Source organism: Musca autumnalis, unplaced genomic scaffold (assembly GCF_047663935.1).
Source record: "Musca autumnalis isolate F117 unplaced genomic scaffold, ASM4766393v1 scaffold_2, whole genome shotgun sequence".
Lineage (NCBI taxonomy): Eukaryota > Metazoa > Arthropoda > Insecta > Diptera > Muscidae > Musca > Musca autumnalis.
The window spans coordinates 20313103-20329740 of NW_027411755.1; positions in this window are offsets into that span (position 1 = coordinate 20313103).

The window sequence follows — 16638 nt, forward strand, 5'->3', positions numbered from 1 at the left end:
GCCACATCACAGCAATAAACGTGGATTTTTTAAAGAATATTTTTTCCAGCCACATCACAGCAATAAACGTGGATTTTTTAAAGAATATTTTTTCCAGCAATAAACGTGGATTTTTTAAAGAATATTTTTTCCAGCAATAAACGTGGATTTTTTAAAGAATATTTTTTCCAGCCACATCACAGCAATAAACGTGGATTTTTTAAAGAACATTTTTTTCAGCAACATCACAGCAATAAAGGTGGATTTTCTAATGAATACTTTTCCAGCAACATCACTGCAATAAACGTGGATTTTTTAAAGAATACTTTTCCAGCAACATCACTGCAATAAATATTTTATTTTTTCCAGCAACATCGCAGCTCTAAACGTGGATTTTTTAAAGAATATTTTTTGGAGCATCTTTTGACCAATATACGTGGATTTTTAAAGAATATTTTTGGAGCATCACCTGACCCATAAACCTGGATTTTTAAAGAATATTTTTGGAGCATCATCTGACAAATAAACGAGGATTTTTTAAAGAATATTTTTAGAGCATCATCTGACAAAAAAAGTGGATTTTTTAAAGAATATTATTTGGAGCATCATCTGACCAATAAACGAGGATTTGTAAAGAATATTTTTGGAGCATCATCTGACAAATAAACGTGGATTTGTAAAGAATATTTTTTGGAGCATCATCTGACCAATAACCGTGGATTTTTAAAATATATTTTTTTCATGGACCTCAGGCCAATACATTTTTCTTATTATTCCCACCCTACCCCTCCTTTCCAATTTATAATTATCAAACTAAAATCACTTCATGTGCACAATTCTGTCCGAATATTAATCAGAAAATATGATACCATGCTGTTACCGCCACTGCGGCTGCCGGTGCTGCTGCAGATGATAATAGCCATAATGGTCATGTCATTGAATTCCTGATATTGATGCCAAAGCTGCTGTTGCTTCTTCTTTTGTTAGCGGCAACCAGAGTTAAATGCCATTTATTGTTTTTATCAAATAGAATTGTTAATTTGATATGTGTGGTGGTGGTATCAATGGACGGATGTTGTTGGTTGTTGAAAAAATGATTTCCCATATCCAGCTATTCATCCGTTCACGCTGCTGTAACATTAAAAGTGAAAATGAGCTGTCAACAAACAGCAGGGAGCATGAGAAGTGGAGGTGTCAATGGCATAGGCCATTAACAAATGACTGGTGTTCAATGCGGTTCAATACATTTCCACTGATAAATGCCTTCTAATGTCATCCATAGCAATAACTCTTTGCATATTGTGGGGGGTCCTCTGTTTTCCATTAGCAAACACTTTTTGTTGTCTTTCCTTCACTTCCAAGCACTTAGTATTAGGATTTGTTGCTAACTTCAAACCGCATTATTTGTTGACTTTGGGCACTTGTTGTGGCCGCACTATCCTCTGGATGTCTAATTCAATATTCTTTCTTGTGGCAAAGCTTTGGAGAATCCTTTCTCCTGGTTCTTAGGAAAAATCGAGGTATTATTTGGCAAAATTACACACTCACCCATAGAAAGCGGATATCATCGAATCCATTGGCACAGAGATTTGTCCGCACAATTTGAAAATTGACTCACCATCCAGTCAACCAACCAACCAGTCGCAGCAACCAAATTTGCAGCTTGTGTTTTTTTAATTAAGATTTCACTTGGCATTAGATCCTGATGATTTCTGTTCTTTTGTTGCACAAAGTCAAGCTCTATTTTCCACAAGAACAAAAAAAGAGCAACGAATGTGGTGGGTACCACCACTGCATCAATGGCAACATCAGTCGTGGTGGCAACAGGAGCAGTAAAACTGAATCGATAATTGATATCGGGAAGAGTACAACGCGCTGTACGTTAAAAGCCAAAAATGGAATTTCTAATTGAGTTTGCAAGGATTTACGCCCTCACACCATCAGCTATCTCTCCAATCCATACACCTACCAGTTGGTCCTTAAAAGAGAAAGCGAAAAAAGAAACGTATGGATGGAAAGCAAAAGCATATTTTTCGCTAAAGTGACAGGCAATAACGAAGTTGTTATGTCCCTAAAATAGTCAATTCAATTAATTTGAAATATTGATTCTTAATAGGATTAAGGGAAGAATTGAAAAAAGTGAGTCTAGAAACGACTACTAACACAAAATGGCATGTGTTAAGAATACCGTTCTCTGGGGCTTGAAGAGCTACAAACATTGAATTGATAGGAATAACAGATGTAGGTCGGTATGGGATATAGGCTATAAGGAGAATTCACGTTTGGGAAAATTTAACAAATATATTTTTTAACAAAAAAACGAGTTTGGAAAAATTGAGAAAAAATATTTTTTAAAACAATCCACGTTTGGAAAAATTTAAAAGATTTTTAAATTTTTTTTAAAATTGTTTTTTTTTTTTTAAACCCGCTTTACTTAAAAAATATTTTTTTAAAAAATCCATGTTGCTTAAAAAATAATTTTTAAAAAATCCAAGTTGCTTAAAAAATATTTTTTAAAAAAATCCATGTTGCTTAAAAAATATTTTTACACAATTCCACGTTGCTTAAAAAATATTTTTAAACAATTCCACGTTGCTTAAGAAATTAAAAAAATCCACGTTACTTAAAAAATATTTTTTAAAAAAATCGACGTTGCTTCTTCTTCTTCTTCTTTATTTGCAAGTTCGGTATTCGAATATAAGCGACCATACAATTGTAGCATATTTCATTGCAATTACATAGATTACAAATGTGATATTTTTTTCATGACATTTATAAATTATTGATAATTCTTTCAAAACTGCTTCTATTTCTTGATATACTGAGAAGATTAGCCGTGTTGTTGATATTTGTCCAGTCTTCTATGTTTTTTATCCAAGTCATCTCTTTTCTGCCTCTGGTACGGCGTCCTTCAATGGTCATTTTAAGTATTGCCTGCAGGAGCTTATACTTTCCATGTCGCATGATGTGTCCTAAGTATGCCGTTTTTCGTTTTTTGATGACAGATACAAGTTCTCTCCGTTGGTTCATTTTTGTCAGTACTTCGAGATTTGTGACGTGTGCAGTCCAAGGTATTTTTAATACTCTTCGATAAATCCACATTTCGAAGGCTTCTAGTCTTTTTATGTCAGCAGCTTTAATGGTCCAGACTTCTGCAGAGTATAATAAGACTGACCATACATAACATTTAATAAATCGTACTTTTGTCTCAATGTTTATATCATGGTTGGTCAAAACTTTTTTATATTTGAAGAATACATCTCTTGCCATTTCTATACGACATCTTATTTCCTTTGAGGGATCCCATTGGTCATTAATTAGAACCCCGAGGTATTTAAAACTTTGTACTCTTTCGACGTGTGCGTTGTTTATTTTTAACATTGTTTCATTGTGCGAATTTTTCTTACTAACAATCATCAGTTTTGTTTTGTGTGTGTTAATTTTAAGACCATATGATTCGCTGCGTGAAGTGAGTGCATTTACTAGTTTTTGAAGTCCGGATATACTATCGGCTAATACTGTGGTGTCATCTGCATATCGGATGTTGTTAATATAAGTACCGTTTAGTTTTATTCCTTCTTTTATATTTTTGACGGATTCTTGGAAAATTCTCTCTGAGTATATGTTAAACAGCAACGGAGATAAGATACAGCCTTGCCTGACCCCTCTTGATATCAGTATATCGTCGGTAAGATTGCCGTTGACATCAATCTGTGCAGTTTGATGCCAGTACAGACTCCGAATGCACCTGAGTTCTTTGTCATCTATCCCAATTGACGAAAGTATTTCCATTAATTTGTCATGGTTCACTGTGTCAAATGCTTTCTCATAGTCGATGAAGCATAAAAAAATGTCCTTGTTAGCCTCTCGACATTTTTGAATAAGGACCTGAACACAGTATAATGCTTCCCTCGTCCCCATGCCTTCTTTGAAGCCGAATTGATTTACACCCATAGCTTGTTCACATTTTTTATAAATTCTGTTGTGTATAATTTTAAGGAATATTTTAAGAGCGTGGCTCATTAAGCTGATGAGTCGGTGGTCACCACAGTGTTTCGCATGACTTTTCTTAAGAATTGCTTTAAAAGTTGATTTTAGCCAGTCTTGAGGGTAGTGTCCTGTATTATATACATGATTCATTAACCTTGTTAGCAGGTCAATATTATTTTCATCTATGAGTTTTAGCATTTCTGAAGGAATTTCATCCGGTCCTGTTGCTTTCCTATTTTTCAGAGATGTGATCGCAGATTCTAACTCGCTCTTAGTAATGTTTGTTCCAGTCATCGCTTGTGCTGATTGGGTATTAAAACTTGATCTGTTGACGTCTGTAAATAGGCTTTGAATGTAGTTCTTCCAAATTGCTTGTTTCTCTGCATTCTCAAAAGCTGGTTCATTATTATTGTTATACAGAACTGGCGACATAGTTCTATGATATATACCAGCTGCTTCTTTCAAATTCTTGTGTAAATTAAAATCATCGTGTAAGTTTTGTAATTTTTCGATCTCCTGGCATTGGCTATTAATATGTCTGATTTTTGCAGCTCGAATTTTCATTTGAATCTCCCTGTTTAATTCCCAATACATTTCGTAATTCGAGTTTTTGTATCGTCGTCTTTCGCTAAGGAGTTCTTGTATTTCATTTGTCATCCAGCCTTTGTGTTTTGATCTTTGGTAATTTCCCAGATTGTTTTGTCCTATGGTTTGAAGAGTATTTTTGACTTCGCCCCAAATATGTTCCACATCATTCCTATTAACGTTATTCAATTCTAAGTTTATGAGGTCTCTTATGCTTGATTTAGTAGCTGGGTCGTCAAGTTTCCCAATGTCAAGTTTACGGTGTTGGTTTTTCTTCACTGGTGCACTAAGTTTGGTGTATATGTTTGCCATAAGAAGATTGTGATCTGATGGTACGTCTGCTCCAGGATATGTTGATGTTTTCGCAATTGAAGTAGCGTAGCGTTTATTAACAATAATAAAGTCAATTTGGTTTCTTATTATATTTCCATTTCTGTCCTGGGGGGATTTCCAGGTGTAGAGTCTTCTAGGTGGTAAGCAAAACAGGGTATTTGTTATTTTCATTTTATATTCCTGACAGAATTGGATTAGCCTGTCGCCTCTCTCATTCCTTTCTCCTAATCCATATTGTCCAGTAACACCGGCCACTACTTCTCGTCCAACCTTTGCGTTAAAGTCGCCTTGTATAATGGTTATCTCATGCTGTTTTGTTAGTTGTAGCAATTCTTCGATTTCATCGTAAAATGCTTCTACTTCTTCGTTACTTTTGTCCGACGTTGGCGCGTAAACTTGAATAACATTAATTGTAATTGGCTTGGCATCAATTCTTATCATCATGGTTCTGTCTGATTTTGGTACAAATCCTGTAACACATTTTGCTATACGGTCTGTTACAATTATTCCAACCCCATTCCTATGGGTTTTGTTGAGATTGCCTGAGTAAAACATTTTCGAGTTTTGCGATATAAATTCTCCACAATCTGGCCACCACGTTTCGCATATTCCAAGTATATCAATTTGGAGTCTGTGCATTTCAGTTAAGGTATTAGCTAGTTTTCCAGCTTCGTAAAGACTGCGTACATTCCATGTACCAATATTAAGTTTTGTTTTAGTTTTACCTCCGGGGATTCTTAGCACCCTTGTATTGCCGGAGACTAAGGGCCGTGTATTTTGGTTTGTGATCATAATTGTATGGTTTTCCAGGGAGATTACTTCAGTGGTTTCCCGTTGCCTTCTGAAGGGTTGAGAATTTTCCTTTTCTATATCCAGCCGCTCCTCCTGGAGTTCAGACGCTGTTTGTGACCGCTCAATATGAGACAGACGTCGCATTGTTGTGATCAGTTCATCCGCCGCAGTTGCATATAACTTGTACCGTTGACTTCCCACGTTGTGGATTGTTCTTAGCTTCAGCGTTCACCATCGACCTTACCGGCATGGGTGGCCCTACCAGTAGCTACGCTACCGCCGGTATCGCTCTTAGGATCTTCACGCTTACTAGACCTCCCCATCGCGCTTGAGATGACAATCCATCGAGGATATATATTTAAAAAAATATATTTTAAAAAATAACGTTGCTGAAAAAAATTTAAAAATCCACGTTGCTTAAAAAATATTTTTTAAAAAAATTCAAGTTGCTTAAAAATATTTTTTAAAAATTTCCAAGTTGCTCAAAAACGTGATATTTGAAAAATAATTTAATAAAAAATATATTTTTTAATAATCCACGTTTGTGACCAACAAAAAAAAATTAAAAATCCACTTTTGACGCACGTTTCTTGAAAATTTGGAAAAATGTTATAAAAAACCACGTTTCTTGAAAATTATTTTTAAAAAATTCGCGTTGCTTGAAAATTTAAAAACATCTTCTTAAAAAATCCACGTTTGTGAAAATTGAAAAAAATATTTTTAAAAAATCCACTTTTGTGAAAATTTGGAAAAATATTTTTAAAAAATACACTTTTGTGAAAATTGAATAAATATTTTTAAAAAAATCCAAGTTTCTTAAATTTTGAAAAATATTTTAAAAAAATACACTTTTGTGAAAATTGAAAAAATATTTTTAAAAAACTCCACGTTTCTTAAAATTTTGAAAAATATTTTAAAAAAATACACTTTTGTGAAAATTTAAAAAATATTTTTATAAAAATTTACGTTTCTTAAAATTTTGAAAAATATTTTTAAAAAATCCACGTTTCTTAAAATTTTGAAAAATATTTTTAAAAAATCCGCGTTGCTCGAACATTTGAAAAAATATTTTTAAAAAATCCGCGTTGTTCGAACATTTGAAAAAATATTTTTAAAAAGTCCAATGGGGTTCTTGCAAAATATTCTTAAAAAATCCACGTTTTAATCCAATGTGGTCTTTGAAAATTATTTATAATTAGGGTCCTTTCACAATTTTAGGTGGAACAACTTTTCGACAATGGATAGCTCCTACTGCCTCCCACTATTGCTTAAATTACACTGTGAACACAAATGTTGGGGCAGAGATAATTCCTTTTGGAGATGAAAGCCCTTGGTGTGTTTATATTAAAAACCCCGAAGGACAGATGCGCCGTGAGTCGAACTTCCGCGTTATCGCGTGATTAAGTTTTTGCAAGAGACCCTGTAAGCCATCATGAATTAGCATTATATCTTTGTTTGTTGTTTTTGTAGAGCACTTAAGCAACAGTGAGCAAAGATATAACGCTAATTCCTAATGGCCCACAGGGTCTCTAACAAAAATTTCATCACGCCATAACGCGGAAGTTCGACTCACGGCGGATCTGTCCTTCGGGGTTCATAACATATTCACCAAGGCCTTTCTTCCCCAAGAGGAATTTTCCGTGCCCCAGACTTTCACTTCCATTTTGTTCCACAGTGTTATCTAATCTAATCTAATCTAATCTAATCTAAAAAAATGTGTTCAGCTAGGTGAAAGGTACCACCTACGGGGCTATATCAAAGAGTCAACTTATCTTTAAATTTTTAAGCGGAAAAGTTTTATAGCTGCAGGGAACTTCAAGAGTCAAATTGAGGGTAGTTTCATCAAAACAATGTAGACCCTCAAAAATGGACCCATGTTGACGAATTTTAGTGAAGAAATTTCGTGACCACTGAAAATTACCGAAAATCGAGGGGGGGGATATACCAAAACATGGACCTATATTGACGATGTTTCGTTGGAGATGTTTTATGACCACTGAGAACTTCAAATGTCAAATTACAGCTATTTCGGTTAAAAACTGTAGCTAAAATTCTCAAAATACCGAAAATTGGGAGGTACCGTTATATGGGGGCTATACCAAAACATGGACCTATGTTGACGATGTTTGGTGGAGATATTTCATGACCACTGGGAACCTCAAATGGCAAATTACAGCTAGTTCGGTTAAATATTGTAACTAAAATGCTCAAAATACCGAATATCGGGAGGTACGGCTATAAGGGGGCCATACCAAAACATGGACCTATGTTGACGATGTTTGGTGGAGATGTTTCATGACCACTGAGAACCTCAAATGTCAAATTGCAGATCGTTCGGTTACAAATTGTGGCTAAAATTCTCAAAATACCGAAAATCGAGAGGTACCGTTACATGGGGGCTATACCAAAACATGGACCTATGTTGACGATGTTTGGTGGAGATATTTCATGACCACTGAGAACCTCAAATGGCAAATTACAGATAGTTCGGTTAAAAATTGTAGCTAAAATTCTCAAAATACCGAAAATCGGGAGGTACCGATATATGGGGGCTATACCAAAACATGGACGTATGTTGGCGATGTTTCGTGGAGATATTTGATGACCACTGAGAACCTCAAATGTCAAATTGCAGATATTTCGGTTAAAAATTGGGGCTAAAATTCTCAAAATACCGAAAATCGGGAGGTGCCGTTATATGGGGACTATACCAAAACATGGACCTATGCCCATATCCTTTGGGATATAAGTTTGTTGATCACTAGGAACCCTAAGTGCCAAATTATAGCTTATTCGGTCTGCAAACGTGGCGAAGAAAGTCAAAATACCTCAAATCCGGAGGTACCGTTATATGGGGGCTATACCAAAGAGTGGACCGATATAGCCCATCTTCGAACTTGACCTGCCTATGGTAAAAAGACCCTCGGGTGCAAAATTTCAGCACTCTATCTCAATTATTGCGGACGCTAGAGTGATTACAACAGACGGACAGACGGACAGACAGTCGGACAGACGGACATGGCTAGATCGTCTTGGAATTTTATCCTGATCAAGAATATATATACTTTATAGGGTCGCAAATGATTAGTTCGATGTGTTACAAACGGAATGACAAACTTAATATACCCTCCATACTATGGTGGAGGGTATAAAAATATTTAAAAAAAATCCACGTTTGTGAAAATTGGAAAAAAAATATTTTAAAAAAATCCACGTTTGTGAAAATTGGAAAAAAAAAATATTTAAAAAAAATCCACGTTTGTGAAAATTGAAAAAAAAATATTTTAAAAAAATCCACGTTTGTGAAAATTGAATAAAATATTTTAAAAAAATCCACGTTTGTGAAAATTGAATAAAATATTTTAAAAAAATCCACGTTTGTGAAAATTGAATAAAATATTTTAAAAAAATCCACGTTTGTGAAAATTGAAAAAATAATTTTAAAAAATCCACATTTGTGAAAATTGAAAAAAATATTTTTAAAAAATCCATGTTTGTGAAAATTGAAAAAATGTTTTTAAAAAATCCACGTTTGTGAAAATTGAAAAAATATTTTTAAAAAATCCACGTTTGTGAAAATTGAAAAAAATATTTTTAAAAAATCCACGTTTGTGAAAATTGAAAAAAATATTTTTAAAAAATCCACGTTTGTGAAAATTGAAAAAATATTTTTAAAAAATCCACGTTTGTGAAAATTGAAAAAAATATTTTAAAAAAATCCACGTTTGTGAAAATTGAAAAAATATTTTTAAAAAATCCGCCTTGCTTGAAAATTGAAAAAATATTTTTAAAAAATCCACGTTTGTGAAAAGTGAAAAAATATTTTTATAAAATCCACGTTTGTGAAAATTTAAAAAAATATTTTCAAAAAATCCACGTTTGTGAAAATTGAAAAAATATTTTTAAAAAATCCACGTTGTTTGAAAATTTGGAAAAATATTTTTAAAAAATCCACGTTTGTGAAAATTGAAAAAAATATTTTTAAAAAATCCACGTTTGTGAAAATTGAAAAAAATATTTTTAAAAAATCCACGTTTGTGAAAATTGAAAAAAATATTTTTAAAAAATCCACGGTTGTGAAAATTGAAAAAAAAATATTTTTAAAAAATCCACGTTTGTGAAAATTGAAAAAAATATTTTTAAAAAATCTACGTTTGTGAAAATTGAAAAAATATATTTAAAAAATCCACGTTTGTGAAAATTGAAAAAATATATTTAAAAAATCCACGTTTGTGAAAATTGAAAAAATATATTTAAAAAATCCACGTTTGTGAAAATTGAAAAAATATATTTAAAAAATCCACGTTTGTGAAAATTGAAAAAATATATTTAAAAAATCCACGTTTGTGAAAATTGAAAAAATATATTTAAAAAATCCACGTTTGTGAAAATTGAAAAAATATATTTAAAAAATCCACGTTTGTGAAAATTGAAAAAATATAGTTAAAAAATCCACGTTTGTGAAAATTGAAAAAATATATTTAAAAAATCCACGTTTGTGAAAATTGAAAAAATATATTTAAAAAATCCACGTTTGTGAAAATTGAAAAAATATTTTTAAAAAATCCACGTTTGTGAAAATTGAAAAAATATTTTTAAAAAATCCACGTTTGTGAAAAGTGAAAAAATATTTTTAAAAAATCCACGTTTGTGAAAATTGAAAAAATATTTTTAAAAAATCCACGTTTGTGAAAATTGAAAAAATATTTTTAAAAAATCCACGTTTGTGAAAATTGAAAAAATATTTTAAAAAAAATCCACGTTTGTGAAAATTGAAAAAATATTTTTAAAAAATCCACGTTTGTGAAAATTGAAAAAATATTTTAAAAAAAATCCACGTTTGTGAAAATTGAAGGCCATTAAAAATATTCTTAACAAAAATCCACGGTTTAAGCCCAGGTGGTCTTTAAAAAAATATTTTTAAAAAATGCAGGTTTTGATAAATATTCTTGAAAAAAATCCACGTTTTTGGCTTAGCTGGTCCTTTAAAATTATTCTTTTAAAACTCTACGTTTTTGGCTCAGCTGATTGATCTTTGAACGAGGATTTTTAAAGGCTAGTTGTGGGTCCCAAATCCATCACCCATTTCTGGTTTACCCATTTTCCAACCTATAGCTCATCTGTGTGGTATTAAAACCGATGACTTCTCTTCTTTTACACAGAAATAACACATCCGGATAAATGAGAGTAAATACAGAAAGCCTCTGAACAAAGTTGATTCAGTCATGTGTGAGTGTCAGTAGAAACGCTTAACCGTGTCTTTGTATGTGTGTGTATTAGGACATTTGCATGGATATGGTCGAATGTCCAGCGGATACTTTGTTTTGATGTTTATGTGTGTGTGTGTTTGTGAATATTTGATTCTATCAATACAGCTGGAACGATTCTCGCTCAATATTGGTAAACGGGAACTGATGGTCATGATGCTGGTTGCTTACCATCGCACATCGTTATCACAAAGCAACACTCACAACAACATCATCATCATTACTACAATTATCAGCATATGTATGTAGATATCAAGCAGAAGGTCCAATGAACAACTGACTAAAGGGCGAAAAAGTTGGACTTTGCTGGATTATGGATATTTGGTCTATGATATCGACGATGACGATGAGGTTCTGAATCTGTGAATTGATGAATGCTGTTGTCGGACTGCATAGGTGTGAGATGAGATGGTGATGAGCGGCCAACTATGAAGTGGATATATTGATGATGGTATTTTCGGTATCGTGAATTGTACGAAATGTGGTCAATTAACACATCATGTCCATGTAATGCCATTCTAAATGTGGCTGTAACTGTTGCTGGTATGTCTGAATCCTCACAAATACATACATTGCATACGGATATGCATACATACATGTGTGTATATGCATTTATCGGAAGGTTTTTTGCTTTTGCCCAAAAAAATCCTCAAAGATGCTGATAGCTTTCCAATCCAGTAAAATCAAAGGTTTCATTCTCTTTGTGTGTGTTGTTGTATCCAGTCTTAATTCGATTCTATAATAACCTGGTCATCGGCAATATGGTAACATGTGGTTGTTGTTGTTGTTGCTGCTGCTATTAACCACTTTGAAGGCTTAAATGATTTTGTCTGAACCTTTGTTACAATAACTGAACATCGCATTGACCGAACGTCAGACTGGCCGAATCAATGAATGAATGATGAAGATAATTGAGTGATTTTTGTTTTTGCATTCTAGTTGGTAATAACATCCAATTAATTAATACTTGTAATTGGAAGATGAACACAATTCGCCATGTAGGCTCTGTTAATTGTTATCATTTATTCACAAGATGTTGGGAATTTTTTTGTTTAATTAGGATTACAGACATGTCTAATGAATTCGTTAATTTGGTAGTTAGGATAATAAGGAGAATTGGTTGAGAATTTGTATATAAGTCGGTTAAATACCAAGGTAATTCAATGGAAAATACAGTATAAGAAAATATTTTTACTGGATTCTTTAAAGAATATTTTTCCAGCAACATCAGCCCAATAAACGTGGATTTTTTAAAGAATATTTTTTCCAGCAACATCAGCCCAATAAATGTGGATTTTTTAAAGAATATTTTTTTCCAGTAACATCAGCCCAATAAACGTGGATTTTTTAAAGAACATTTTTTCCAGCAACATCATCCCAATAAACGTGGATTTTTTAAAGAATATTTTTCGAGCAACATCTGCCCAACAAACGTGGATTTTTTAAAGAATATTTTTCGAGCAACATCTGCCCAACAAACGTGGATTTTTTAAAGAATATTTTTCGAGCAACATCTGCCCAACAAACGTGGATTTTTTAAAGAATATTTTTCGAGCAACATCTGCCCAACAAACGTGGATTTTTTAAAGAATATTTTTCGAGCAACATCTGCCCAACAAACGTGGATTTTTTAAAGAATATTTTTCGAGCAACATCTGCCCAACAAACGTGGATTTTTTAAAGAATATTTTTCGAGCAACATCTGCCCAACAAACGTGGATTTTTTAAAGAATATTTTTCGAGCAACATCTGCCCAACAAACGTGGATTTTTTAAAGAATATTTTTCGAGCAACATCTGCCCAACAAACGTGGATTTTTTAAAGAATATTTTTCGAGCAACATCTGCCCAACAAACGTGGATTTTTTAAAGAATATTTTTCGAGCAACATCTGCCCAGCAAACGTGGATTTTTTAAAGAATATTTTTCGAGCAACATCTGCCCAACAAACGTGGATTTTTTAAAGAATATTTTTCGAGCAACATCTGCCCAACAAACGTGGATTTTTTAAAGAATATTTTTCGAGCAACATCTGCCCAACAAACGTGGATTTTTTAAAGAATATTTTTCGAGCAACATCTGCCCAACAAACGTGGATTTTTTAAAGAATATTTTTCGAGCAACATCTGCCCAACAAACGTGGATTTTTTAAAGAATATTTTTCGAGCAACATCTGCCCAACAAACGTGGATTTTTTAAAGAATATTTTTCGAGCAACATCTGCCCAACAAACGTGGATTTTTTAAAGAATATTTTTCGAGCAACATCTGCCCAACAAACGTGGATTTTTTAAAGAATATTTTTCGAGCAACATCTGCCCAACAAACGTGGATTTTTTAAAGAATATTTTTCGAGCAACATCTGCCCAACAAACGTGGATTTTTTAAAGAATATTTTTCGAGCAACATCTGCCCAACAAACGTGGATTTTTTAAAGAATATTTTTCGAGCAACATCTGCCCAACAAACGTGGATTTTTTAAAGAATATTTTTCGAGCAACATCTGCCCAGCAAACGTGGATTTTTTAAAGAATATTTTTCGAGCAACATCTGCCCAACAAACGTGGATTTTTTAAAGAATATTTTTCGAGCAACATCTGCCCAACAAACGTGGATTTTTTAAAGAATATTTTTCGAGCAACATCTGCAAACAAACGTGGATTTTTTAAAGAATATTTTTCGAGCAACATCTGCCCAACAAACGTGGATTTTTTAAAGAATATTTTTCGAGCAACATCTGCCCAACAAACGTGGATTTTTTAAAGAATATTTTTCGAGCAACATCTGCCCAACAAACGTGGATTTTTTAAAGAATATTTTTCGAGCAACATCTGCCCAACAAACGTGGATTTTTTAAAGAATATTTTTCGAGCAACATCTGCCCAACAAACGTGGATTTTTTAAAGAATATTTTTCGAGCAACATCTGCCCAACAAACGTGGATTTTTTAAAGAATATTTTTCGAGCAACATCTGCCCAACAAACGTGGATTTTTTAAAGAATATTTTTCGAGCAACATCTGCCCAACAAACGTGGATTTTTTAAAGAATATTTTTCGAGCAACATCTGCCCAACAAACGTGGATTTTTTAAAGAATATTTTTCGAGCAACATCTGCCCAGCAAACGTGGATTTTTTAAAGAATATTTTTCGAGCAACATCTGCCCAACAAACGTGGATTTTTTAAAGAATATTTTTCGAGCAACATCTGCCCAACAAACGTGGATTTTTTAAAGAATATTTTTCGAGCAACATCTGCCCAACAAACGTGGATTTTTTAAAGAATATTTTTCGAGCAACATCTGCCCAACAAACGTGGATTTTTTAAAGAATATTTTTCGAGCAACATCTGCCCAACAAACGTGGATTTTTTAAAGAATATTTTTCGAGCAACATCTGCCCAACAAACGTGGATTTTTTAAAGAATATTTTTCGAGCAACATCTGCCCAACAAACGTGGATTTTTTAAAGAATATTTTTCGAGCAACATCTGCCCAACAAACGTGGATTTTTTAAAGAATATTTTTCGAGCAACATCTGCCCAGCAAACGTGGATTTTTTAAAGAATATTTTTCGAGCAACATCTGCCCAACAAACGTGGATTTTTTAAAGAATATTTTTCGAGCAACATCTGCCCAACAAACGTGGATTTTTTAAAGAATATTTTTCGAGCAACATCTGCCCAACAAACGTGGATTTTTTAAAGAATATTTTTCGAGCAACATCTGCCCAACAAACGTGGATTTTTTAAAGAATATTTTTCGAGCAACATCTGCCCAACAAACGTGGATTTTTTAAAGAATATTTTTCGAGCAACATCTGCCCAACAAACGTGGATTTTTTAAAGAATATTTTTCGAGCAACATCTGCCCAACAAACGTGGATTTTTTAAAGAATATTTTTCGAGCAACATCTGCCCAACAAACGTGGATTTTTTAAAGAATATTTTTCGAGCAACATCTGCCCAACAAACGTGGATTTTTTAAAGAATATTTTTCGAGCAACATCTGCCCAACAAACGTGGATTTTTTAAAGAATATTTTTCGAGCAACATCTGCCCAGCAAACGTGGATTTTTTAAAGAATATTTTTCGAGCAACATCTGCCCAACAAACGTGGATTTTTTAAAGAATATTTTTCGAGCAACATCTGCCCAACAAACGTGGATTTTTTAAAGAATATTTTTCGAGCAACATCTGCCCAACAAACGTGGATTTTTTAAAGAATATTTTTCGAGCAACATCTGCCCAACAAACGTGGATTTTTTAAAGAATATTTTTCGAGCAACATCTGCCCAACAAACGTGGATTTTTTAAAGAATATTTTTCGAGCAACATCTGCCCAACAAACGTGGATTTTTTAAAGAATATTTTTCGAGCAACATCTGCCCAACAAACGTGGATTTTTTAAAGAATATTTTTCGAGCAACATCTGCCCAACAAACGTGGATTTTTTAAAGAATATTTTTCGAGCAACATCTGCCCAACAAACGTGGATTTTTTAAAGAATATTTTTCGAGCAACATCTGCCCAACAAACGTGGATTTTTTAAAGAATATTTTTCGAGCAACATCTGCCCAACAAACGTGGATTTTTTAAAGAATATTTTTCGAGCAACATCTGCCCAACAAACGTGGATTTTTTAAAGAATATTTTTCGAGCAACATCTGCCCAACAAACGTGGATTTTTTAAAGAATATTTTTCGAGCAACATCTGCCCAACAAACGTGGATTTTTTAAAGAATATTTTTCGAGCAACATCTGCCCAACAAACGTGGATTTTTTAAAGAATATTTTTCGAGCAACATCTGCCCAACAAACGTGGATTTTTTAAAGAATATTTTTCGAGCAACATCTGCCCAACAAACGTGGATTTTTTAAAGAATATTTTTCGAGCAACATCTGCCCAACAAACGTGGATTTTTTAAAGAATATTTTTCGAGCAACATCTGCCCAACAAACGTGGATTTTTTAAAGAATATTTTTCGAGCAACATCTGCCCAACAAACGTGGATTTTTTAAAGAATATTTTTCGAGCAACATCTGCCCAACAAACGTGGATTTTTTAAAGAATATTTTTCGAGCAACATCTGCCCAACAAACGTGGATTTTTTTTTAGCTTCATTATCACACTGAAATGGCTGAAATTAGGTACTTAGTCTACGTTGGTGGTATATAACTATCCCCCAGAACTTTGTCGGTATCGGTCCATGCCTTCATATAGCCCCCATAGAACGGTACCTCCCGATTTTCGGTATTTTGAACGTTGTTGCCTCAATATTCCACCGAAATGCCTGAAATTTGGTATTTAGACTTCGTTGGGGGTACTCAAACTTCCTCTTTAAATTTGTCGGTATAGGTCCACGCCTTCATATAGCCCCCATGGAAAAGTACCTCCCGATTTTTCGTATTTTGAAGGTTGTTTCTTCAATATTCCACCAAAATGGCTGAAATTTGGTATTCAGTCTTCAATGTGATAAAAAACTGTTCGCTTTCATATTGCCCCATTTCTGACTAAAATTCGTCGGCATAGGTCCACGTTTCGATATAGCCCCCATAGAACGGTACCTCCGGATTTTCGTAATACTGAAGATTGTGACGTCAATATCCAACCGAAATGGCTGAAATTCGTTATTTCGTCTTCCAAGAGTTATAAAATATTCCAGAAGAGTATTATCAGTATAGGTCCACGTCTTC